Below are 25,975 nucleotides of genomic sequence, written 5' to 3'. Positions count from 1 at the left end.
ATGGGAACCTCATTTAAGCCTCATCCTTTAGCCCTAATAAAATCCAGGGCCATTTGCCCCTTCCTTTCTCTCAACAGGCATTTGAAGGCCTGTTCTGCTCTGCCCAGAAAGTCTCCTCTTGTAAGTGATCAACTTTTTCACGTCTTCATGGTATACATCATCAGTCTCCACGTCCAAACCAAACTGTGGATAAGGAGCTGATCCCTGCTCTGCAGGGCAACCACAAACAACCACTACAAATGTCAAGAAAGAAAGACTGTGGAACTGTCCCAGAGTGAAGGAGACCAGGGAGAGGACACAATTCAAGGCCATAAGTCATGCAGGATTAGATACAAGACCAGAAAAAGGATAAAGGACAAAAATTGAATAAGGTCTCTAGATGAGTTAATAGTATTGTATCAATGTTCATCTCCTAGTTTTGATAGTAATTTGTAGCTATGTAGGATGCTACCATATGGGGAAACTGGGAACAGAGTTTATGGAAATTCCAGGAGCAATTTTGAAACTCTTTGTAAATTGTAAAGTTAAAAAAAATAAACTTTAAATTAAAGGTGAAATATCTTTTTTAGACAAATAAAAGCTGAAAGAAACTGTCATCAGCAGACCTACACAATATAAAATATTTTTTAAAAAATAGATCAGAAGTTGGGCATGGTTGCACATGCCTGTAGTTCCAGCTACAGGGGAGGTTGAGGGAAGATCACTTGAGCACAGGAATTCAAACGAGCTTGGGAAACACACTGAGACACCATCTCAAAATAGAAAGGAAGGAAAAAAGGAGGAAGGAAGGAAGGAATAAAGGAAGAAATAATAAACACAAGGAAGAAGAAATATGACAAAGATGAATATTTGGGTCTATAAAAGGCACAAGGGACACCAGATAAGATAAAAATGCATAGAAAAACTGGGCATCATGGCACATGCCTATAATTCCAACTACTTAAGAGACTGAGTCCTGGGCAACTTAGCAATATCCTGTCTCAAAATAAGATAAAAAGGGCTGGGGATGTAGCTCAGAAAATAGTCCTGTGCTCAATCACCAGTAATAAATAGATAATATTTTTTTCATTTTAAATAAAAGATAACTTTACTCTTTAAGCAAAATATAACAATGTATTAAAGAGTTCATAGCTATAAATAAGTTATACTCAGGCAATATCCACATACGAGGGGACAATGAAGGTACACTATTGTGTCACTGTACATAAGGTGATAGAATATTATTTAAATATAGACTGTGATAAGTTAAAGATGCAAACTGCAAATCTTTGATGTGATAGTTTATTTTATGTGTGAACCTGAGTGGGCCATGGGGTACTTAGCTATTTGGTTAAATGACATTCTGAGTGTGTCTAGAAGGATATTTTTGGATGAGATTAACACTTAAACTGATAGACTGAGTATAGCAAATTGCCCTCTCAATATGAGGTGGCCATATCCAATCATTTGAAGATCTGAACAAAACCAAAAGGCCCTTCTATTGGTAGAGGAAGATTCTCTCTGACTGTCTTTGAGCTGGGACACCAATCTTCAGCATTTCAGGCTCAGACACAGACTGGAACCATAAACTTTCCTGAATCTCCAACCTGTTACCTGCTTATCTTGGGACTTCTTAGCCTCCATAATTGGGTGAGCTAATTTCTTACAATAAAGCTCTTTAACTCTCTCTCTCTCTCTCTATCTCTTATTGATTCTGTGGTTTTAGAGAACTCTGGCTGATATTCTAGCAAGGACTTAGACTCTTCACTTTTGCCTGTGAATGTGCAATGGCTGACTACAAGCAGAATTAAAGACTTGGCATCTCTGCTTCCATTTTGCATTCATCTTCTTTGCTCCTAGTCACCTTGGAACTAGGAACAAAGTCTGGTTTGATAAACATCTTGCAGTGAGTTGAAGCTTACCACCACCACCCTCCACCCCCTCCCCAATGCAACAATAACTTTCTTATTAGGACCTGGGATAATGATGGATAGACCACACCTGATCAAGATCACCTCCACTGGCAGCTATGAAAAGCCTCCAGCTGTGCAAATCCCTAATCCCTGCCCTCATTCCCCCTTCTATAAAACTTCCAAGTCATTGTCAGCCCCTCAAAGACAGAGCTAAAGACATGGATCCCATTTACTTCCCATAGAGCTGCACTGATTAAAATTCCTTTCATGCTTTTCACCATTACTTTTTCTGTGGATCCAAGTGGATGGACCTAATTTGTTGGATCCACAGAGCTGGACCTCTGGCCTAGAACTCTGATAAAAATATGTTTTTATTTTTAGAGTAACAGGAACCACTAAATATTAAAACAAAAAAAGTTACAATTTCAACAATTGAAATAAGAGAAATATTTAAAAATGTTCAATCCAAAAGGAAAAACAAAACAGACAAAAAGTGGGACAAATAGGGGGGCTGGACATGGTGGCATATGCCTGTAATCCTAGTGATTTGGGAGGCTGAGGCAGAAGGTTCAAAAGTTTGAGGATAGTCTGGGTAACTTAGTGAGACTGTGTCTCAAAACAAGAAATAAAAAAGGCTAGAGATGTAATTCAGTGGTGGAGAGCCCTTGGGTTCAATTTTCAGTACTGCAATCAATCAATCATTAAAAACAAATAGGAATGCCAGGTGCAGTGGTACATGCCTGTAATCCTAGCAGCTCAAGAGGCTGAGGCAGGAGGATCACAAGTTCAAAGCCACCCTCAGCAACTTAGAGAGGCCCTAAGCAACTGTCTCAAAATAAAAAACGGCTGGGGATGTGGCTCAGTAGTCAAGCACCCCTATATTCCATCCCTGGTATCAAAAAACAAAACAACAACAACAACAAAAATCCTAAGAAATTAAAAAAAAAGCAAGGAGAGGTAATAAGAAATATTAACAAGGTCACAGGCTATAAGTCAAATATATGCCAACTATCTGATTCACTGCTTGGTATTTTTTCCAAGGGAAATTAAAACATGTGTCTATACAAAGACTTAAAGTAAATCTTTATGGTAGCTTTATCCATAATAGGCCAAAACTATAAACTATCTCAGTGTCCAATAATTGGCAAATCAATAAACAAATTGTGGTGCATCCATACAATATAATACAGTCACTGAGCGCAGTGGCACAAACCTGTAAGCCCAGTGACTCTGGAGGCTAAGGCAGGAGGATGACAAACTCTTGCCAGCCTCAGTAATTCAGTGAGACCCTGACTCAAAATAGAAAATAAAAAGGACTGGGGATGTAGCCTAATGGTAAAGCACACCTAGGTTCAGACCTCAGTACCAGAAAAATTTAAAAAATTAAAAAATTAAAAATATAACTACCATATAATTCAACAATACGACTTCTGGGTATATATCCAACAGAATTGAAATGAGGATCTTGAAGGGATATTTGTATACTCACTCATTACAGCACTATTCACAAAAACCAACATGTGGAGGCAACCCAAATACTCACCTGTGAATGAACAGAAAAACAAAATTAGGTATATAAATCCAGTGGAATATTATTTAACCTTATAAAAAGAAGAAAATCTTGTCACATGCTATATCATAGATGAACCTTAATGATATTATGTAAAATGAAATAAAGCAGTCACAAAAATGATAAATATTGTATGATTCCACTAACATGAGGTATCTAAAGTACTCAAACTCATAGAAACAGAAAACAGAATGGTGGTCCCCAGGAGCTAGAAAAATGGGGCAGTGGAAACCTGTTGCTTAATGGACATAGAATCTCTGTTTTGCAAAAAGGTTCAAGAGATCTGAGGCACAACAGTGTGAATATTCCTAACACTATGGAACTGTATAATTAAAAATAGTTAAGATGATCAATTTGTTGTATGTGCTTACAATTTATTAAATGCACAAAAATCTCCCAAAACAAACCAAGTCACACTGTAAGGTCACTATAAATGCATGACAGTGACTAAAATGATTAAGATAATTCCAGGTGTTAGACAAGATATGGGGCAACTATTGCTCTCAAACATTACTGGTTGAGAGTGTTAAATTGGTCAGCTTCTTTGGAAAAGTCTCAGTATGTAACAAAGATAAACATATCCTTACCTTACTACCTGGTGTTTCCACTCCAGGGTCTCCAAATGCAGGTGTCTATCAAAAGACATAGTCAGGAATGTTCATAACAGATTTTCACAATAGCCCTATACTGAAAACAAATAAAAAAACCCACCAAGAGCTGAATGGGCAAGTGCATTGTGATATATTCATATTATGGAATATGACAAAAAATAGAATTAACTACGGACACAGCAACATGTATTGTCCATCCACCCCCAATAATATCAAGTAGATGAAGATAAATGCAAAAGAATATAAACCACTGATTTTGTTTATGTGAAGTTCAAGGGTAGGCAAAACTAACCCATGGTGAGAAGACAGAATCATTGTTACTTCTGGGGGCTAAGTATTAACTAGAAGGTTACTGATGGGAAGGAGTACAAGGAGTCTTTGAGTAGATGGCAGATATCTTGTTATAGGTGGTGGTTACATAGTTGTGTATATATGCCAAAATACATTGAGCCACACACTTAATTTTAGTGTCCTTTATTGCCTGTGCATCATAAATCAAAAGTACAGAAAATAAAAATTTTAAAGCAGATCCATCAGAGACAAAGTTTAATTTGTCATATTTCTCTTCCTATGTTTCTATGCACATAGAATAAAATTTCCAATTGGATGTGTGGTTTTTTTTCCTTCAGTATTTTAAGAAGTAAGAAGAACCTCCAGTATTTTAAGGTGATCAACATGTGCAAATGGGAGGAGCCTACAAAAGCAAAACATAAGTCACTCAACCTACTCTCATTTTATGGAGGCAAAACTTGAGACCAAAAGAGGAGAGTGGAGAGGGCCTGAAGTTCCACAATAAGTTAGCGGTAAAACTAGGTCTAGAACACAGATCTCACAGGCCTGTAATCCCAGCAGCTTAGGTGGCTGAAGGGGGAGGTTTGAAGTTTGAGACCAGTCTCAGCAATTTAGCAAGACCCTTGGTAACTTAGACCCTGTTTCAAACAAAACAAAACACAGATTTCAGACAGACCCCTGCTGATTCCTGGTCAACTGTTTTCAGGAAGGGGCTGGACTGCAGCCCATGGCTGGAGGAGCAGGAAACTCTGGGAATGAGGCCAGGAGAGTAGGGCAACTGCTTGGAAACCAGACAGGGATAGTCAGGAAAATTGTAGTTCACTGATTGTAGGTAAGTTGGATCTCAGAAAGAAGTAAGAGGAACCTGCCATTTCAGGATGACACCCTAAGAACCCGCAGGTCAAATCGCAAAGAAGTTCCAAGACCTGGTATGGAAAGTGAAAATTCCAAGCTCTTATTGTGACCTTGGCCAAGGTCGTTCCTTCTGAGCTCACTTGTTCCTTCAACAGGGAAGAATCCTACTTAACGCCCTGGGAAGAAGGGAGGCAGGTAGAGGAGCAGCCTGCTGTCTGGTGCCACCCTCCAGACAGAAGCTGCTCGGTCTTGGTGAAGGGCGGGAAGCCAGCCAACAGAGCTGAAGATGGGCTGCAACAGGGCGGAGGAGGGGTGTGGAGGAGGGCCCTACTCCCCCCGCCCCCGCATCTGTGTCCTAAACCTGGACGTGTCGCCTCTCGCTGAGGGTCTGGGCGCCCCCTCCCCTTCTCAGGCTCCTCCGCCTCGCCCCTCCCTCTCACATTCCCAACTCCCAAGGACAACTTGTCGCTTGCTTCAGACGCCAGGGGCTTCCCTCCGTCCCCTGCCTCTGCTTTCTGCCCTTCTTTTGTCTATTCCTGCATTTGACGGTTTCTCCGGGAGCGTTTCCCGGATCTTCTTCTCTCTTGTCTGTTATATTCATTCATATCCCCCCCCATCTCTCTCCCTCTCTCTCCACACACGCGCACGCACACACACATACACACCCTCACCCTCTCCAACCTCCTCCCTCCCAGCCATCGCGGCGCCTTTCCGCCACGGCTCTGGCCTTTCACAAACGCGCAAGGCCCATCCCAGTAACCGCCACGCGGTGATCCGACGGCGCCCCAAGGCGGGGGCAGGTGAGATTGGCTGCAGCCCCGCCCGGGCGCACGCGAAGGAAGGAGGCGCCGGTGCCAATCCACCTCGTGGGCCCAGTCCTCTCCCCCCAAACTCGCCGGCGCCAGGGGGACGCAGGACGCTTGAGTCCCTTCGCGCTCCCAGCGCCGTCGGCGCCGCCCCGCCACAGACACGGCCTCAGAGGCCTCAAAGGGGCGGCGGTCCGGGCGGCCACCCGGGGCCACGTAACTCCTTGCTCTGAGCGCCCTCACCTTCGTCCCCAGAAGCCCAGGATTCCTCTTGGGAAGACGCAGGAGGACGGCGCGGTTGTGAGAGGTAGGTGAGCCGCTCCCCGCTCTTGCTTTCGCCGCTGGGGGCCGCAACCACGCAGACCAGAGCTGCGGTGTTTAAAAAAAAAAAAAAAAACCCTCTCTAGGCTGGGCGGCCCCGGACCAGGCTTCCAGGACTGACCGTGGCGAGCGTGGGCTACTCCGGTCCACAGCCTAACCTTGAGCTCCAGACCGACCAGCTCGAGCGCCCACCCAGAACGCCTTGGCCTCTCCACTCGCTCACGCCTTCCTCTCTCACTCCAAGCGGAGGTGTGTGCGTGGGGGCGAGCGGCGCGCCCCTCCTCGCTCTAACCGCTACTCTGGCTCCCCAGGGCCCGGTGCTGAGCGCCCCGCTCAGTCTCAGGCCTTCTGCGCCGGTTCTTCCCGCTTACAACCGCGGGCTCCAAGCGCCGGTAGTGGGAGAGACAGGGTCCAGCGGCCCCGGGGGGTGGGGCGTGGGGGAGTGGAGATCGCTTGAAGAGGAAAAAAGGCCGTTTTCTGGATAAAAATTAGAAATTTCTGTTTGGAACTCTGGGCCCAGACATGAGCCCCCAGGTCCCCAGGTGTAAAATCAGCTCTCTCTAGCTGCCCTCTGGAACAGGGGAAGAATTCTCAGGCAAGTTTTGCTTCACTTTTGGGGGGGGGGGCAAAGGGACCTAGGTTTCCTTCCTTTTCTGAACTGCGATGGGCCTCCGGTGGCCTCCTGCCCGGGAAAGCGTGCATCTGATTCTCTAGGGGTGCCAGGCGCCGCCATCTTACTTGAAACTCACACTCACAAAAACACCGTGTGTGCATTTTTTGTAGAGGAGCCTGTTGTTTATGGGAGTGGGCAGAAGGCAGGAAAAGAGTCTCAATCTTTAAGAACCAGCTATTGGGTCAATACAACAATTATTCCCTTTTGAAGAGAGATGTGTATATGGTGGGTATTGTGTGGTCTCAGAGAAATTAGCTGCAGGAGTAGATGAGGAATCTTATATGACAGCAACTTGCCCCTCTCATCTTGTAAAGATTGATGATTCAGGGCTGGGTTGTGGCTCAGTGGTAGAGCACTCACCTAGCATGGGTGAGGCACTGGGTTCAATCCTCAGCACCACATAAAGATAAATAAATAAAGGTATTGTGTCCATCTACAACCAAAACATATTAAAAAAAAAAAAAAAGATTGAGGATTCACCCGAACATGCAAAAGAGAAAAGTGTGTGCTTCCTATTGTGTTGTGCTCTATAATAAAGGTAATAGGTAAGACACGTGCACCCCCTCTCCCAAAGTAAGACAATACATAGTACCTTTCAGGTACTCCAAACATGCTAAATTTGGCAATGTCCTGCATAGGGCTGTGCTTTCCAGGATAAATAGAAGTACAAAGACTCATAATGGAGAAGGTGGGCTCTCTGAGTGAAAGTTCCTGTTTCTCAGTGAACTTCCCTGACCCTTTGAGGAAAAGATGCTGAAGCTTTTGCTGCCCACTTTGGGGCTGCTGCTCCTTCCTTTCCCTAGAGTCTGGACCAGTCCACTTGGATCCAAGTCCAGATACACCTCTCCCCGCTCCAGCCTAATTGGGATGAAACAACCTCCTCCACTCCTAACCAGATAGCCCTTGACTCCCCAGGAGGAGAGCTGCCTGCCCTGAGCTATAATTTAGAACCACTACCCTAACACAACACACACACCCCCACACACAGGTACACACTACTCCAAGAACAAATGCAAAGAAAAACTTAACAAGCCCCAGGTAGGGTATTGTGGGAAGATCTCTGAGGCTCTTTGGATACTTGCTCTACCACAGTACAATTTGAAAGACCCACTACTACAAATGGCTGTCAGTTCTACCTTTGCATCACCTCAAAAGGCAATGAACCCATGTAAGAAGCATCCTTAGGGAGTATCCTTTGGGATGGGAACTTTGTCTCCTACTCAGCCCACCTCCAACTTCTGTTCTTCCTAGTTGCATTAAAACAAACATAAGCCTTCAAATGCTTTTGGGTTAGAAAGAGTGTTTCATTATTTTAATCTATTAGAATTCTCTCTCATTTTCACCTTCCTCATCTCTCTCTTACTCACAGGTTTTGTCTTCTCTTTTTCTCCAAACTCTGGAAGTCAGAAAATGCATGACTTCTGGGCTTGAAGGAAAGGGATGGCAAGGGAAAGGAGGAGATATTTGGTCCATTCAGGCAGTACCTAAACAATGTCTGGAACCAAATCATCATATTGGAGCCTGCTCTCTCAGGTTTACAGGCTATTTAATTCCACAATACCTCTTTCCACTCCAAGATCCGAAAACATCTTATTCCTCGAAAGGAACTAAAGGTTTGGGGCTTCTTTAGTTTTCAAAAATGAGAGAAGAAAAAATCACTGGTTATTTAGAAGGCTAGAAGTAGAGGGAGCCTGCAGTTTGGTCAGGAGGTCTGGGTTCACAGAGAAGGGAGTCCTAAGGGCTGGAGGTAGAGGGGAGGAGGGTTGAGGCAAGGCCTGATACCAACTGAGCAACTATCTAGGGCAGGCTTTGTTCTGAACCTGCTGGTGGGGAACCCTGAGCTCTTCACCACTAGAGGTGAAATCAGGTACTAGAAGCCCATGTCCCTCTCCTCTCTAGCTGTTCCAGGCCCCCTACCAAATCCACTCTGGGCCCAAAATAAAGAATATTTTAAAGGGCAGAAGCCCTGATTAAGCACTCAGACTCATTCTGAAAGCAATAAAGAAAATCTTTATCCATCAGTGTGGCAATGTAGATAGGATCAGCTTGAGTTTCAGAGTTTGGGGGTCCTGAACTCAATGGAGTTAGGCAGCAGGGTTAACCTCCTTTCCCCATGCGCGATTTTGCTCATACCCCCTCCCCAGGGCTTCTCAGAAAGTGACATCTAACTTTTTTTTTTTTTTTTTGGTAGAATTGTGAAATCACACAATTTCAGAGGGACTCAGATTCCTTAAACCCTAGGTTAATCTATTAGGATTGATCAAAGAAATATGTGCCTGGAAGAGGGTAAAACCAAATATGGTCAGTAGAGTGTAGATCTTCCCTTTTCCCCTCCTCAGTTGATAACTTCATCCTAACCAGGTCAACCTTTAGCTTAAAAACACCTGGGTGGCAATGTGTCCCTCCCTATCTTTGACTGTAAATCAAAGGGAAAAAATACCCAGAGCCTAAAAGTCTGAAATACAATGCCTTCTTTCTTGGGAAGATACCAAGTTGCCACCCTGATCCTATTTTCCATCCTTACCTCTCCACAGGCTATGCGAACAGCCTTTACCTTGCAGGGGTAATTAATGTCAAAGCATCCCCACTAGCTGGTCACCCATCTTGGGGCCCTCTGAGTCTCTTCCATTCTCACCCTCTCTCTCTCTCTCTCTCTCTCTCTCTCTCTCTCTCTCTCTCTCTCTCTTATTTAAAGATAGGGTCTCACTGAGTTGCTTAAAGCCTTGGCCATTGCTGAGACTGGCTTTGAACTTATCGCCCTTCTCTTTTGAAGTATCTCTAGACTACTGTTTAAGGTAGAATCGCAGCCAGAGTGGAGGAGGGGACCTTAATTCACAATAATCTGGATATTAGTAATAATAATGACAAAACATGACCAGGAGAGGCTAGGGGTATAGCTCAGTTGCCCATCCTGCAGGAGGCCCTGGGTTCATTCCCAGCACCACAAAACGAACAAACAACAAAAATCCATGAACTGGCAAGCCTCACCCACCCAGAAAAGTTACCCTTGAATGGTCCTCAGGGAGGGCGCTGAGGTGCAGACCAGCAAGGACTATTCCTATTCGGCCAGAACGCAGAAAACTTCCCTATGGAGAGAGAAATCAATGGCCAGATACCTCACTCCTTAAAAACAACAAAAGGGAGCGGGCCCAAATTTCTACTCCTTAAAACTCTTACCTCTCCTCCAAGGTGAACCAGAGGAAACATAGGTCCTGCAGCAACCTTCTCCCTGCCGGTCTTCCCCTGAGAGTTAAGAGGTCCCTGCTTTGCTGTTCCTGACAGCGTCACTGCTGTGGGACCAAGTCTCACGCAGGTAGAGTAGTCGGGGAAGTCGGAAGTCGTAATGAGATATTGGAGACCTCTGCACCCCTCCACCGCAGCCTTCGGAACAGCTTGGTACTGCGCAGAACCAACGCAAGTCCTTAGTTTAGATTCCCCTGCGCAGGCTTCCGTGGCGCACCTCGACGGCGCGCACCCGCAGTGCTCGCCTCTGGCTGGGCTGGGCGCAGAGTGATCTCTGTGCAAGCCGCTGGCCCCCTTTCAGACTGCATCTCTACAGTGAGCATCATGACTGTAAAGGATAGGGAGTTGCAGAAGCTGCAGTGTTAGAGCAGGAGAAGGGTCAGGGGCTCTCTGGAATTCTGTGCTCCTCCGGCCCAGGCCTCCATAACGCAGTCGCCGCAGCGGCGGAATCTGGAGCCCCTGAGTTCCAGAATTTAGGGGAGGATGCCTAACAGAGGGATTAGAAAAGAGGTTTTCAAATCCGGCCTTGGCGTTGCAAAGCAGCACCTAAGGGGCAAAGGGAAGTCTCAGTCAACACAGATGCGCCCTCAAGTCCCACAAAGCCAAAAGCCTGAAAGACCCACAACTTCCACTGTCTGGGATGGGAGGAAATGAACTGGAATGGAAGGCTCAGTGCAGACATCAGCTCAAGGAGTGCCTGTAAACGCGACCTAGCGCCTCGCCCCAAGCGGGATCTTGAACGCGCGCGGACAGGGCAATAGAGAGAGATCCGACTCAACCCTAGGGCGGAGCGTCACGCGGGGCTCCCTCGCCTGTAACGAGTGAGCGAGATCTTCACGATCATCTGCCCAGAGGGGAGTGGGTCCTAGTGCCTGGATCTCAGCGCTCTGAAATATATCTGCTGTCCCCAAAGAACAGTTCACTTGCTCTCTCCAGGCCGCCGGCGCCAACGTCGCTTGCCCCATTCTCCAGTTGTGCGTTTTCTCTCTCCGGATTCTACCTTCTTCCTCATCATTAACAAACGATCTAATGAAACACCGCCAGGTCCCTGGCAGAGGGGTACCTTCATCCCCCGAGCCAGCCAATTAATCAGAACATTAAGGAGCCCGAGAAGTTGTAATGGGGCGGTTTGGAACGAGGGGGCGCTGAGGAGGTGTCTTTAACCTCCCGGTAAGGATGGGAAACAGAGGCGCGCCTGGCCGCCTCTGCCGCCCCTCTGAGCCCTTCTCAGCACCCGGGTTTTGACTGCTCCACCTGCTCATAGCGCTCCAGCTCTCTCTTCCTGACCAGCTATTTAATTTCTCTTTGTTTTTCTCCATCTTTTCTCTGCCGGCCGTCGAGGATCTCTTTCTTTGTACCTACTTCTATCTACCTGTCCAGCTGTCTCTTGTGCCCTTTTCAGGCCCCAACGAGGGGAGGGCCAAAAGAACTCAAAGTTTACAGGAGGCGGCCCCACTGGCGGTCTCCACTCCTTAGTCCAAAGTGAGCTCCTTAGACTTGGCTGTAACTGTGGTAGCTGGTCACCGGAAAAAAATATTTCCTCTTGAAGGGGAGGGCCTTTTTGAGGAGGGAAATGTTTCCTGAAACATTCAGTATCGACCAGCTTAAGACAAGGCAGCATATTGCAGGAGAGGGTACAGGCCCTAGTGGAGCAAATTCTGTATCATTTTGATTGGAGACACAGCTTACACACTCCTTCTCCATGAAGCAACTGTGCATTGGATATTGTGGGCTACCTTGTCTTAGTCCTAGAGATTTCAGCATATTTGATCAGATTCCTGATATCTCAGGCAAGACCAGGTGACAGTATCTACCTGACCTTTGTGCACATGATTGTCCTGTCTTTTAATTTGTCTTTTTAGGCACCAAGTCCAGTTCACTCTCCTCCCTCTGATTCACATTTTTGAGTGCTTATATGTGAATGGTTGATGAGAAGTTCTTATCATTTTAAATATCATCCACCGATATTTTAAAATTTGATGAAAAATGCTGATCTACCCAGGGGAATGATGAACTTTATTATACTTGCCAAACCCACCATTTCAGAGGGTTTTAGTCTCCTCAGAGCCTAGATTAAGAATTCCTATTTGGAATGATCAAAGGAGCTGGTGTTCAGAAAGTGCCACAGTGTCACTTTTTCCCTTTGACTGTTGCCTCTATTTTCTTCAGGCCAAACTTCACCTTTCAAACATTCAGGTGGCATTGATACCCACCATTGCCAGTAAGGTCCAGACTTCCAGGGGGAGTCAGTGTTTCTTTCCAGACACCAGGGAGCTGGTGGCAGTAGGAAGAGTTTTACTGGGGAAAGTTGATCTTGGACTGGCTATGGGTGAGACCAGGTTTGGGCAGCCTCCCAGCAGCTAAAAAACTTTATTGGGACTCTACTGGAGAGAGACAGGTATCCAGAGACAACCCCATAGCTAATGTTCTGAGCCAAGAAAGCAAAATGGGGATCAGATGAGGCAATAGAATGTTCTTTTATGTCCCTTATTGATCTATCTGTTCAGTTTCCTCAGGTATTCCAACTGGGCATGGGAACTGAGGAATTAAACCAAGGTTTGAGGCTGGGGAATATCAAACTCTGTGCTGGAAAGGGGAGGATTTGCTCCTAAATACTTTTATAATCTTTATAAACAGCCAAACAGTATATTTATAACAGCCAAACAGTATGTAATCTCTAACAGTCCTGGAGATCTCCCAGTTTTACCCAGCTTCAAGTGTTGTGGTTTATTTCCATATAGAAGTTGAGCTAGCTTTTCTTGCCTAGCCTAGTAAAATGATATGAGTTGACCAAGCCAGATCTTCCAGAAGAAAAGCTAGGCTTTTTTTTTTTGGAGTCTGGGAAGTAAGCAATTTTTTTTTCCCCCAGGATTATGTTCAGACATATTAAAGAAACCAGAATTATCTGGTCAATTTTACCTTCCCCTGCACACACATATACACACCATGCCCCGGCTCTCCTGGCTGTTCCTCAATTACCTACACATTTCAAATAAAGGTGACTTGGAGCAGATAAGGCTCCAACCATTTCCGATTGCCCCTCTTTGAGCTGGCACAAAGACCACCTAACAGCCCACCTATAGCCCTGGTCTGTGACAAGAAGCCAATGACTGGCTAATAGTATTCAAACCCCTGCCTGAAGATAAAGAGAAAAAAATAAACAATTTTCTGCTTGGGGCAGCTTAAACTGAATAATCCTGGCTGTGAAAACCTGACCTAAATGCTTTTAATCAGAGCAGAAGGAATATATGCCCATTTGCTCTCTACTAATTAAAGAAAGCTAATTAATGTTTTCAGGAACTTCCAACTGAGGGTCAGGAGCCTCTAGTCATCTTTTCACCCCTCCTTGCTCCCCTACACCCCACCCTTACTCCCACAGGGCTGTCCCCACTGTGGAGTTGGCCTCTTTCTGAAAGACAATGTGGGGGGCACCCCTGACCCTTGGGCTCCACCCCTGCACCAGGACTTTGGCCCTGAAAAGCTGCCTTCCATTGGCCAAAAGTTCTTGCTCAGCAGGGTTTCCCTACTTCTCCTGTCCCTGGGCTTGTTTCTGGGAGCCAGACCTCTCAATGTCTGCCAAGTCAGCACTGCTGATTGGTGGGGTGTGGCTCCCACTGGAGCTGCACATCTCAGCCCAATGCTGGGCACACAGTAGGTGCTCAATAAATGCTCACTGAATATGGAATGAAAGTCCCCGTCAGGTAAAATCCTGACTGGTTTGAAGAGTTTCTGGGTGGGAGCATGGAGAGCCCCAAGACCTTCTGACTGCCCCAGGAAGTGGATAAGACCTGATTTTTCTCAAGCATTTCTCATTTATTCTCTTTAATTCCAGTCCCCTTACCCCTGTTTTTATTTTTTTTTAAACCATTTTCTAAGGCAGGATCCTACCCTGCTCGCCCCAGCAAAGGGAAAGGGCTCACCTAGAAGTCAATTGAATATATGCTGTGGCTGGCTTCCCAGACTTTTCCCCATGAGACCCAGATTCTTCAAGCTAAAAGGAGTTTGAACCTGAAATGAGCCAGGTAATTGCCCCAATTCTGTTCCTTATTGAAGAGGTAGTTACAGGCCAAGGGGTTCAAGGGGCCTCACTTTTATGGACATTGCTCTAAGTCAAAAGAATACACTATACACATGCAGGCTGAGACTCACACCCTCCAACCTAGACTGGTTCTCTGAGAACAAAGCAGGCTTCCTCCTCCTTCTCCTCCTCCTCCTCCTCCTCCTCCTCCTCCTCCTCCTCCTCCTTCTCCTCCTCATTAATAGCTACCATTTACCAAATGCTCTCTGTGCACCAGGAATTGTACTAGATCCTAAGCACACAGTACATTAATTAATCATTACAAAAACCTTAAGAGTTAAGATATCCAGATTTTTCAGGCACAGAAACAAGAGTTTTCCAGTCACGCGGGCGTGTGTGTGTGTGTGTGTGTGTGTGTGTGTGTGTGTTCGGTAAGGTTGATGTGATACTGGCAGATATAAATGTTCAAGGGTATAACGAGATGGAAATAAAATGGAGAATGAGAAGATCTTAAAAGTTTTGAAATATAGAATGTTTTAATAGAAGGCAAATAGTTTCTCCTGCCCTAAAGTGAACAAAGAAGTGAGGCAATTAACTGGCTAATTCCTAGACCCAAATGCTTTCCCTTGAAATGGGCGGATAATGAGGCCGACAGTATGTTCGCAGTTGAATTCGCCTGATGTTGCTCCATTTTCCTCCCAACTTTTGCGAATCCATTGGGCAATCACAGTGAGACGCACAGACGCCGCGCGGTCGTGCGCACACGCACACCCAGGAATGCTGACACACACAGACCCGACTTTATTCTGCCTCCAGAGTCTTTTATGACTCAGCCTTGGGAATGAAAATAGGGTTTGGAGGGAAATAATGGGCCCAAGGCCGGGTGGGGCACAGCTGCTCCAGATGTGCACGCAGTAATTAGGCGTCCATGAGAACTGCTGCCCGGCTGGGAAAGGAGCATCCCCTGGGACTGAAGACCCCTGCAAGCCCATCGCTGTAGTTGGCCTGTAGTAGACATGCTCTTTGCTGCCCCGCCCCAGCGTCCCGCTAGGCCTCTCTCCTTTTCCTCCCCAACTGGGGATTCCCTGGCTCCTCTCCCCTAGGAATAATTTAAGCAGAGAGCTTTAGGGCTCCGCCATGTAAAATGTCGCCTCTGCCTTGGGTGAAGGGATCCAGGGGACCTTGATTTCTCCCATGCAGTGTTTCCCAGGTCCTGGATGTCTCTGAGCACAGACCCAGAGTTGTTGAGTCCCAGGGAAGGGCTCTCTTTTTTTGCTCCACCTAGGACTTAACAGAGGTCTCATTTAGGCCAAGAAGAATAGTGACCTGCCACCAACCCTAATTGTCCCTGGTTTTTTTTTTTTTTTTTTGAGTTTATGAAGCAGTCCTATAGCTAACATTTTATTTTAATGATCAGGACCTCTTATTCAAAGCTCACAATATCCCTGTCCAATAGGTACTTTTCATTAGGGCTTTTGAAAGGCTGAAAACACTCGTCCAGTATCACACAGTTAGGAAAGTTATAAACCGGCCATTTCCTGGAAGGGAGGGGACTGGATTTGTCATGGTCCTGGCTGAGCTGCCCCTGTATCGGCCTCCACTTTTCTTATGCAGTGTCCACAATATGCCCCCCCCAAGCCCCCACACTTCCAACAAAGACAACCCCCAAAGGCTGTCTTTCCAGAAATGAATTATAAGAAAAACAAGTTTGTTGGGGTGGCTGGTTGTCATAATTTGGAGGAAGAAAATTCCATTTGAAGTGGAGGTCACATCCTCTGCTTCACCACTTTATTAAAAGCTGCTCTGATCTTGGGCTAAACACTTAACTTCTTCGAACCCCAGTGTCGTCTTCTGCAAGTTGAGGGAGGGAGTTAAAGTCGCTGGCGCTGCCCTCCAGCCGGCTGCAGGGGAGATCAAAGAAGATTCAGGCTCTGGAAGGCTCCCTAGCGTCGGGGCTGGGGCTGGGGGGTGGGTGGGTAGGGGCGGGTTGGGTCCTTGATTAGTTGTGATTCCTTTTCCAGCCCGCACTCTTTTAATCTTGTTTCTCTTGCTTGGCAGAGGGCGCCAAAGGCGACGCGCCGGCGGCCAACTCCAGGCCAAGCCCAGTGCGTCGGCAGAAACTGGCCCTTTCACCCAGCACCGAACACAGAGCTGCCGGAGGATTTGTGCCTGGAGGACTCAACGCCAGGGCGCCGCCTAGAGGTCGGTCGCGGCCTCGGCCTCACTCGCCCGCCACAACAGAGCTGCTTCCCAAGCCGCCGCCAGAAATGGCCTAAACAAAACAAAACAAATTTTAGCTTGGATCAGGGACTGGGCTACAGTTCTCTGAAACCACCTCCCCTCCTCCCCATAATAAACCTCAGGAAGGGAGAGGAGCCAGAAATTCTCAGAAATACTTATTCTTGTGACTCTCACTAAATGGAAGAGGGTCTCAATTTTCTTTTTCTTTAAGGGTCTTCTGTTCTGCATTTGTTTCTACACTTTGTCCTCTCACCACCCAAATTATCCAGACCCTTCCCTTAATGCTAATACCCTGCTTTACCTTCTAGGAAGAAAAGGGAAAGGGGAAGTTGTCCCTGAACCTTATAGCTTGGCCAACAATTTTTGAATAATTTGGAGACTGACCTGCTTTTTGGAAAAGTATTTGGAAAATATTTCGGAGTGTAAAAAAGAATTGCATAGGGCTGGGGATATAGCTCAGTTGGTAGAATGCTTACCTTGCATGCACAAGCCCCCCCCCCCCACCTCCAGCACCATCCAAACCAAACCAAACAAAACAAAACTACCTAAAAGGTCTCTACTCAGTAACCACAAGCTCAGCTAGGGGTCTAAGCGGTGTTTAGGAGGGTATCTCTGTCCATGTGACCATGGGGGTCTGTACTGAGCATTTGAAAGATGACTTGTTTCTTTCAGGCTAGGTGACCTTGGAAGGAATCTGCAGAATGGGTGTGAGGTGTCCTTTGGTAGAGTTTTATTTTTTAAACTGAGATCAGTGGCCTGGCATCTTGGGGCAGAGTGGATGAAGCTGCAAAGCCCCTGAAAGTGAATGCAAAACATGCCTGTGCACAGGTGTGTTGTTCTAAGGCTGTAGCCTCTTCAGGTTTTCTAAAGAACCTGTTTCCTCATCCAGGTAGCTACAGAGATCTGGCCAGAAATTGGCTGGGAGCCAGCACACTGACCTATCCTGGTGGCAGGTCCCTGGAAGGGGACAAAAAATAGCAGTCCTAAAATAGCTTAGAAACTGCTGGTCCCTCATTTATGCCCTCCGCCCTTCTCTATGGTTCTCAGAGGCATATTCTAATAGAAGGGGTGAAAGCCAGTAGGTGCCATCACAGTATTTTAAATAAAAATATAGCGTGATAAAGAGCAAAATTAGAGAATTGGGGCACATAATGAGGAGAGGAACTGGAGGGGGCCTCCCCAAACAAATCCCGAAATGTGAATGTTGGATAGAAATAAGATTCTTCCTGTCTTCCAGCTGTTAAACAGCTCCCCCTTCCTTCCTCCCTTTTGGTGCCAGGAAGGGGCCAGAGGGCACCCCATCATCACCACTATGTCACTTTTAACCCCGGTCAGGCCAGGGCAGAGTGGGACTGCCTGCAACAGTTAGCCTGTCAGAAAAAAAATTTTTTTTCTTAAATGATAGAAAACAGCCTGATTATTTTCTGAGTCCATTCCATTTTCTTTTTCATTAAAAAAAAAAATCTCCAGCAATGCTTTGGCACCTATTCTTGGGGAGAGGAATGGAGTTGGCTGTTTCAGGCTGCACCTGTGTGTTTGAGGGATGGGGTACCCCTCCTGGGCCTGCAGCTGTGTCTCCACCCTGTACCTGAGCAAAGCCTGAGCTAATCTCAGCCCTCCAGTGTGTCTAAGATCTGAAGCCTTGGTGTTTAGGGGCAGTTGGAGAGAATAACTTCTCTCACCCCCCCCCCAAAAAAAAACACTTCACAGGTGACCCAGACAATGGGAGCAGGAAGTCAGTATCTTTGCTCCCAGTTACCTGGAGCTCAAAAAGGAAAAGAGATTTTCCCTTAGTTTTGGTTCACAGTAGCCTGGTAGCAAATCCGGATTTCACAAAGTTTTGGAAAAAGCAAACGGGTTCAGAGCAGAAAAGAACTATACGGAGGAGAGTTGAAACTTGGGTAGTGGTTGTTTTTGTTTGACTTTGAAGCTTTTAAAGACCCAGACAGAAGTCCGTGGTTGAGGCAGATTTGAACACCACTCCTCTCTGGCTGTCACTTCCACTTTGTCCATCTCGGGCTTCTCCTAAGGAACCTCTGGTCCCCCTCAGCCCCCTTTCGAGTCTTGAGAGTTTTGCTGAATCTTATCTCTGGTCTTGCAAGCACCTGGCAATAATAAACGGGCGGGGCAGGGCAAAGGTCTGGCCTCTGGAGAGGTGGGGGAAAAAAAAAACACCCAAAAACACACACCAAAAAAACCCGGATTCAGCGGAAAGATGCAAAGAATGGAGGCCACGGGGCAAAACTGGGAGAGTCGGGGCTTTCGCAAGAAGCGCCTCTGAGAACCTTGGAGAGAGACTGGGAGCCGCATCCCAGCAGCCCTTGACAGTGCTCCGGGCCCCGTGAATTCTCTAGGCGGTGGCTTCCAGTCCTGGCGGTGAGGCGTCCGGGCCGCGCGAGGGTCGGGTCAGCGCGCCGCGCTCCCGGGAGAGGAGAAAAGCACGCCTGGCCGTCATCGTGGCTGAGGCAAAGGCCCGGGGACCAAGGCTGCTTCTCTCCACGCGGACAAAGTCTGTGCAAGCAAAAGAAAGAAGACGAGGAGGGTACTTCTTCTTCGGCTCGTAAATTTGTTTCCCCTTCCTTTTAACCCGCCCCCGGCCGTCTTTCTTTTCAGGGCAGGGAGGGATGTAAACCGTTTGAAGTTCATCAACACGGTGAAGTTTTATTGTATTTCCGGTCCCCAAGATTTATACCCAGGAGGGGGAGCCGGCCGCCCGCCCGGCAGACTCCTTCGTTGCCTCGGGCTTCCTCGCCGGACACGTGGCCACTCGGACACTGGCCTCCGGGTTGAGGCCGGGAGGGAACCGGTCCTCATCCAGACGGGGACAGTACCTTCCGAAGGATGCTTGGATGCTTCCACCCAGCCCCGCGGCCGCCGCAGCCCAGGTAAGCCCGCTGGGAGAGGCGCGGGTGGTTGTGGGATGAGTGCAGCGCGGGTGTGAGCACCTGTGAGTACACGAATGTCTGGGGAGGTAGGGCTGGGCAGTGGGGGACGTCGGGGGCGGGGATGAAGGGCCCAGACAGAAGGTCAGGGAGGAAGAAGCAAATTTGTTTTCTGCGTGCCAATCCAGGTCCATAGCCTCCCGGTTCCATTGTAAAGGCGGAATGAATTCTTACCTGGGGCAGCTCAGCGTCTCTGGAGCCTGGGCCTTGGACCATTTCAGCAGGGTGACTTCATAGAGATTATTCCTGACAGTTGGCTGCTCCCTCCAAATCACATTCTTCCTCTGTTGCTATCTAGAATTCTTGATACTGATGCTCTGATGCTCGGTCACTTTCTTTCTTGCACTTTGTCCCTGTCACTTTCTTTCTTGCTCTTCTTGGCCCCTTCTCCTGTCTGTGCACACCCCAGTCTCAAAACTGAGGGTGGTTGTAGAAGATTTGGGTCCTCAGAGCTGTCCTGGGAGGCTAGGTGACCCTGGAATATAGGGTCTAGCCAGATGGTGAGTGTAGACACACCTTCATAACGGTTGGAAGTTGAGAATCCTTTTCATCTGTGAAGACTTCCAGCTGCAGAGACAGGCTGAGGAGGCAGACACCAAGCAGGTATATCAAAGGGCCATTCCTAGGCCTGGAGCTTGGCCCAGGGTCTTCTCTGGCCGGTGCTCCTGGAAGAGAGAAGTTCCTGGAATCTGAGCTGCCAGGACCAGCTCCAGGACCCTTTCATCTGGAATTCTGGATCCAGTACCTTAGATACATTGCTTACTAGCAACTGGATTCTGTGAGAAGAAATGGAGGAAAATAAGTAGAAGAAAGTAAGTTAAGTGGCCATTTTGGCCCACAGGATGGCCACAGGGGCCTGCCCCAGTGAGCCCTTGACCTGGAGCTTGAATTGAGACTGCTGAGTGAATTAGGTAGTTTCATGTTGTTGGGCCTGGGTTTCTGAACACAACGACATTAAACCACCAGATTCACGGCAGTTACTGCTCCTCGCTTAGCTGGAGGAGTGGGGTGGGGGATCTTAGGACTGATATGTCACTCTTGCAAAATGGTGAAAATGTTTGAGTTCCTTCATCCAAGAGCAGCAAGAATGTTCCCCAGAGAAGAAATCTGAGGAATTCTGGGACATCTTCCCACTTCTGGATGCTTTTAGTGTATGTTTAGAGGGTATAGGGGGAGTGGGGAGCCCTCAGCTCTCCAAAGGCACCTTAATGGCAGTGGTTGAACTGTTCTGCAGTACCAAGGATGCCAGTTAGGTCTTCCAGCTTTCTGCCTTAACATCTTGGGCTCCTTTCTACATTCAGAACCTTCCAGACAGAAAAAGTCTCCCCAAAACAAAAGCTTGGTTTCAACAGAGACACAGGAGGTCCTTGAAGTCTTTGTAACTTTTAGGAACAAGGCTCCACCTTACCAGGAAGTTTCAGGTCCTTGAAGAGGGTTTAATAGGCCCCATTCTGAAAGGAAACATCATAATCTCTTGTAATCTCCGTTTACTGGTCCTCAGTGCCCTTCCTAGGGCCCCCTAGTGGGATAGGACCTCCAGAGGTAGGTTTAAAAAAAAAGTCCTTTCACTCCTAAATTCCAATGGGCTCCTTCTCCACTGAGTGACCAAGGGCCCTTGAGCTGGGCTGTGGGTTCAGGTAGATCCTGAGGGATTCCCCCTAGGAGAAGGGCCTGATATCACAGCTACTGGCGAAGCCAGGCTGCTCAGTAATTCAGTATTGTCTGATGTAGTGAGGGACTGGGGCAGAGGGTTGGGGCTGGGTGAGATTGCTACCCTTTCTGACCCCAGCCCTCTTAAGGCTGTTGGCTCTGTGCCCAGTAAAGGAATAACTAGAAGTGCTGGTGGAAGGAGGGGGATTTGCCAAAACATAAGCTAACTTTTGTTCCTAAAATTTCCCCCCTGCTTCAGGCAGAGGAAATATGCAAAGGGGCCCGGGAAAGAGGCCCGACCGGATGAGGCTCCGGCGCCAGGCTGGGCCAGGGGGCTCTCTGAACAAGGGGCCTCTGCTACAGCAGAGGGCACTGGGAAGACCCAACCCAGTACAGGGGAAATGTAGCTTTCAACCCACTGTCTTGATAAGCAAAGCTGTCCCTTGATATTTTCTGATCCTGGGGTCTGAGTGAAGAGCGTCTGGGTGAAGGTCTGGAATACCCCTGCAGCCTTACCTTGCTTCTCTCTCGGCCTCTCACAAACCTGTCCAGTCAACTCCCAGGATGGAGCCTGACTGTCTTCCATCTCTAGCTTCCCTTGGCCACCCCCTCCCAGGAAAAGTGCTGTAAAAAGAAAAAAAAAGGGGGGGGATGTTAGAGAGAAAGGGGAAATAAAGTCTTTGGAAAGCAGAGTTTTACAACAGCCACAGGTTTTATGGAAGCAATTCTGTAATAACCTTCTACCTGCTCGCCTCCTTTCCGCCCCGCCTGCCACCCACCCCGTTTGGCCTTCTGGATACCCCCTCCCCAAGAAGTCAACTACCCCCACTGCCTTGGATATCCTTGATGGCTGAGAGTTCCTAAGAAGATTCCGGAGGTCGGATGGAGCCACTGACCTCTCCATCCTTCCTTTCACCTCTAACATCTTAGGAGGGAGGTTTGGCAGAAGATTTCGTTACTTTACAATTAAGATTCCCACTTGGGGGATATGGAAGCATTGAGGTTTGACCCAGAGTGTGCAGTTTCGATGTGATATCTATTTTGGAGGCTGTTTTGGATAAAGGGACAGGTTTGGGGATCCTGTTTCCACCGGATATCTAAGTGTCCTCACACTTCACTCTTTCCCAGAGTGGGTCTCTGATCCTGGATCAAAAGAAATACCTCCAGTGCTTGAGAGCATGGATTGGGGATTTTTCTAATTTTGTTGTACACAGTAATGCTTCTGCATGACCTCTACAGTTACCTGAGGACTTTCCCACTCAGCTCATTTCTGTCCACCTTTGCTTCACACTTGTGGAGGTTATATGTATGCATATGTATCCATGTTACATACGAGTAATGGTGCCTTTACTCCTATGCCCATCACTACCATGAAATAAGCATCACAGAATGCACACTGTTCTTGCAATTTGGGGTAAGATACGCAGTAAAGGATTTCATGGTCAGACAAAAAGTCACCAAATTTCATGACCTTTCCTGGGTCAATTTGAGGCATTTCCTTCATCTTTTAGACAAATATTCTGGAAGGAAATTGTAATAGAATCCAGCTTTAAGGTACATGCATTTGTTTGAAGATATGGCATATATTTTTCTTGAATATCAATTAAGGGCAGATTTTCAAGTGAGACTTCTAAATCAGCTAATATTTTATAGCCACATTTCAAATACACAAATCCCCAGGTTTTTGCTCTCTCCATAAGAGTGTTGATGTTTATAGAAAATGTACACACAAGCTTTTGGTTCACTGATCATCTTATATGAGCAGAATCATTAGCCCACATTTTTCACAAAGGTTATGCAGGTATCCACATATGCGTAATTAGATCTTATACATGAACGCCTAGGCACATCCAGTATTGAGGCTGGGTATACTTATTTATTATATATTTACACAGTATAGAACACATAACATTTGAGTACTAGTTTCCCATACATAAATATTTATTTGAAATAAACATACAGGGTACACATATCTATTCAAATACAATATGTGTCAGTTTCAGCTTAGCTTATTAATTAAAAACAATTTCCCTTTTCTCATTGTTTTTATTTTTACTTTCTAATATGTCTACCATTTACTTTCCTCCCTCCAGATTTTCTCTCTTTTTTGGGCAAGTACCCTTCCAAAAGTTGCCCCCAAAGCACAGGCACTCACCAGCTGATTCAAGACACCATCGGCCTCTGCTCTTCAAACCTCGGCCTCTTTGCTCTTGGCTGCTCTGGCTCCCCTGTAGACTGGGGCTGCCTGCTTTTCCTGCCTGCTCTTCCCAAGCTACCAGCAACCAACTCCAGCCTCAGCCCCAGCCCCAGCTGTGTTCAGGGGAGGCTTCAGTGCAAGGAATGTCAAGAGGCTGTGAGGGAAGGCAGGGTTTTATTTTTTTCTTTTTAGGATTGGGGGTGGGGTGTTGGAGCAGTTTTGCTTTCTCAGGACAAAGTGACCCCCCCCAATAGAGTGGTCCCTCTATTAGGTGTCTTTAGAAGCTGGGTTCCAGGGGCCACAATCCTGTTTGCTCTCCTGTCATGGTGGGTACCATTGTCTGGGGAGAAAACAAAGTTTGGGGAATTCATATATTCTCAGAGCACATAAGCAAGGGGTGCCCTTTGCAATAACCCTTTAATCATATGCTTGAGCTGGAGTTGGACTCCAATTTGGGGCAACAATACTTTCTAGAAAGCTTAGCTGGGGTGAGACACATTGCTTGGTGCATCCATATCTCCAACTGGAGGAAGATGAGCTGGGATGCAGACTCCAGGAATTGAGGGCAAGTTCACTCTCTTCCCTCAAGAATTTCCTCTCTCAAGAAGACTAAGACCTCCAAAACATGTCATTCTGAAATTGTTCCCACTTTCCAGCTTCTTTGTGAGCAAAAAACGAAGCTTAAGCCTCAGAAAAGAGTCCTGAGTCCCTCCTTACCCAGCATCTAGGAGTCACCAGAGATTCGAGAAAACTCCCCAGACAGTTAGCAACCCACAAACCTGAAACTTTGTCTGCTGGAACATCTCACCCTTGCTGCAGGACTCGAGCTATGAGCCCAAACGTTCTTCTTCTTCTAACTTTCCCCCTAAACTAAGCGGCCCTCTGGGTTCCTCTCTTGTTGAAGAGAGACATTCCGGCAAAGCCAGGGCCAGAGAGTAGGAACCAGGAGGGCGGCAGTCAGAGCCCAGTGTCTGCACAGCTTGGATCTTAAGAACAGCCCAGGGCTGTGACTTTTCCATAAATAAAAAAAGTCCCAGCCCACAGTTCACATGTCCTTTTGGGCCCTAATTTATATACTACAGAAATCATATACTCAGCCCGCCATGCTTCATAACGCCGTTATTTATGGCAGGGAGTTTTTTTTTTTCCTGCAGAATATATTTATTACAGGTAAAGCCAACAGCAGACTCCAAAAGTCTGGGAAATCGAGAACAGGTGCTTTGCCTTGACTGCGCCCTGGTTTCTAGCTGGCAAGTCCAGGGAGCTCCTGACTTTCCCAAGCGTCCAACTGCTACTTAAAAGAATTTGCATCGGATTTTTGTTTCCCCACTTGGGTCCTATGGAAAAAGCAGATCTTCACGCTGTTTGGTTCCGGATCTGCCCGGCTGTCGCCCTCAGAGAGCGGGAGGTAGCATAGGAGGGGGCCGGCTGGGCGCCAGCATTGATCTTTAAAAAATCATTTTGAAATCGCCATAATGTGAAGAAATATGGCGCTTCGCCCTCGTATTTCACACGTAATGACACGAGATGGCTTCATTTGGAAAGAAAAGCGGGCGGGAGTGTGTCTGTGCGTGTGCGGAGGTTATCCGCAGCCTTCCGCAGGGCAGAGGGGTAGTGGCCAAAAAGATAAAACCCCAAGTTAGAACGGCCTGCTTTTGTTAAAAGGACTGGGCGGGGGCTGAGGCCATGCCTCTGAGGACAGCCTGCCTTATAATGGTCCAGGGTCAGAAAATTGCCAGGAAATCTGCCCCTAAACCCAACCGGAGGGATTTGGGTCTGTCTAGGGTCTGCGAATCCCAGAGACACACGCCAGGAGAGGCGATTGTACCCAGGGCAGAAACTGAAGGAGCAGTGGCCGGGAGAAGAGCCAGGAAGCAGGCCAGCAGCCCCAGGGGAGTTCCTTCTCTGGGCCGCGGAGTAGATTCTAATAAAACGGACTATTTGGAAGCTCCAGCGAGAGGATCAGCGGGAGGGAAAGCAACGGGTGGGGGAGAGACTGACCCTGGGGGCTTGCTGCTCATGTTGGTGGTGGTGCCCTATACCAGTGTTTGTAAGTCGTCCAGAAGGACAATCCGAATTAGAAGAGCTGGACAGGAGGGTGGAATATTTGGCCTCTGCTCCTCCTTTTCTGGGTGGAATGGGACCTCTTCCCATTCTGGCTGGGGACCCTTTCCCAAGCCTCCACTCCGTGACACCTCAAGGGAACTAACTTAACCTCTTTTATTTAGCTCCCTCATCTGCCCAATTTTAGGGGCCTGGGAAGTTTCTCATTGAAGGAAAGTAGAAATATCAGGCCCCCACACATCCAAAAAGACCCAAGAAATTTAAAGGAGTTAAAGACTTTGGTTAGTTGTATCAAACTCTTTTGGAGGCTCCAGTTTCCAGGGCCTAATGAATCCCTTTGACCTCTGGCAGGTTCTAATTTCAGTACACGTAGTGAATGGGTCCTTGAACATTCATCCCATTTTATTCCCCTCTCTCCTCCCTGTGCCACTGTGGAAGAAGGGGAAGCTCCCAGTCATATAAATCTCCCCCAAATAGTGCACCTGAAACCCCTCCAAAGATGATAACGCCCTATAAAATCCCCCAATTCTCCCCCATCCTTTGCACTTCATCTCCTGTGGATTGTTGCTGCTGCTGTTGTTTAATAAACATCTTCTGTCAA

At 47.1% G+C, this 25,975-nt stretch overlaps 3 long non-coding RNA genes across 6 annotated transcripts in view; 1 reads left to right on the top strand and 2 right to left on the bottom strand.

The window, feature by feature from the left end:
- Positions 1 to 6,407, bottom strand: part of LOC144376058 (uncharacterized) — a 26,007-nt gene extending 19,600 nt beyond the window's left edge. For both annotated transcript variants that reach the window (XR_013436092.1, XR_013436094.1), the window contains exons 1-2: positions 6,269 to 6,407; positions 4,050 to 4,094 (exon numbers count right to left, since the gene is read on the bottom strand). This is a non-coding gene — a long non-coding RNA (uncharacterized LOC144376058). The remainder of the gene's footprint in view (positions 1 to 4,049; positions 4,095 to 6,268) is intronic.
- On the top strand, positions 6,191 to 25,975 carry LOC120884108 (uncharacterized). Of its 2 annotated transcripts, none has more exons than XR_005726352.2 (3): positions 6,191 to 6,332; positions 16,339 to 19,406; positions 23,207 to 25,975. It is a non-coding gene; the product is annotated as an uncharacterized LOC120884108 (long non-coding RNA). The 2 variants fall into 2 exon arrangements; XR_013436084.1 differs by lacking the exon at positions 23,207 to 25,975 and adding an exon at positions 19,592 to 21,818.
- LOC120884109 (uncharacterized) lies at positions 14,798 to 23,381 on the bottom strand. Of its 2 annotated transcripts, XR_013436096.1 has the most exons (5): positions 23,269 to 23,381; positions 21,630 to 21,737; positions 20,872 to 20,914; positions 19,638 to 20,239; positions 14,798 to 19,032 (listed from the first exon to the last, which is right to left on the bottom strand). It is a non-coding gene; the product is annotated as an uncharacterized LOC120884109 (long non-coding RNA). The 2 variants fall into 2 exon arrangements; XR_013436095.1 differs by having other exon boundaries at positions 19,638 to 21,737.

The sequence above is a fragment of the Ictidomys tridecemlineatus genome, chromosome 3 (genome assembly GCF_052094955.1).
Source record: "Ictidomys tridecemlineatus isolate mIctTri1 chromosome 3, mIctTri1.hap1, whole genome shotgun sequence".
Taxonomy (NCBI): Eukaryota; Metazoa; Chordata; class Mammalia; order Rodentia; family Sciuridae; genus Ictidomys; species Ictidomys tridecemlineatus.
The sequence above is the reverse complement of the archived record's forward strand: the minus strand, read 5'-3'. Positions and strand labels throughout refer to the sequence as shown.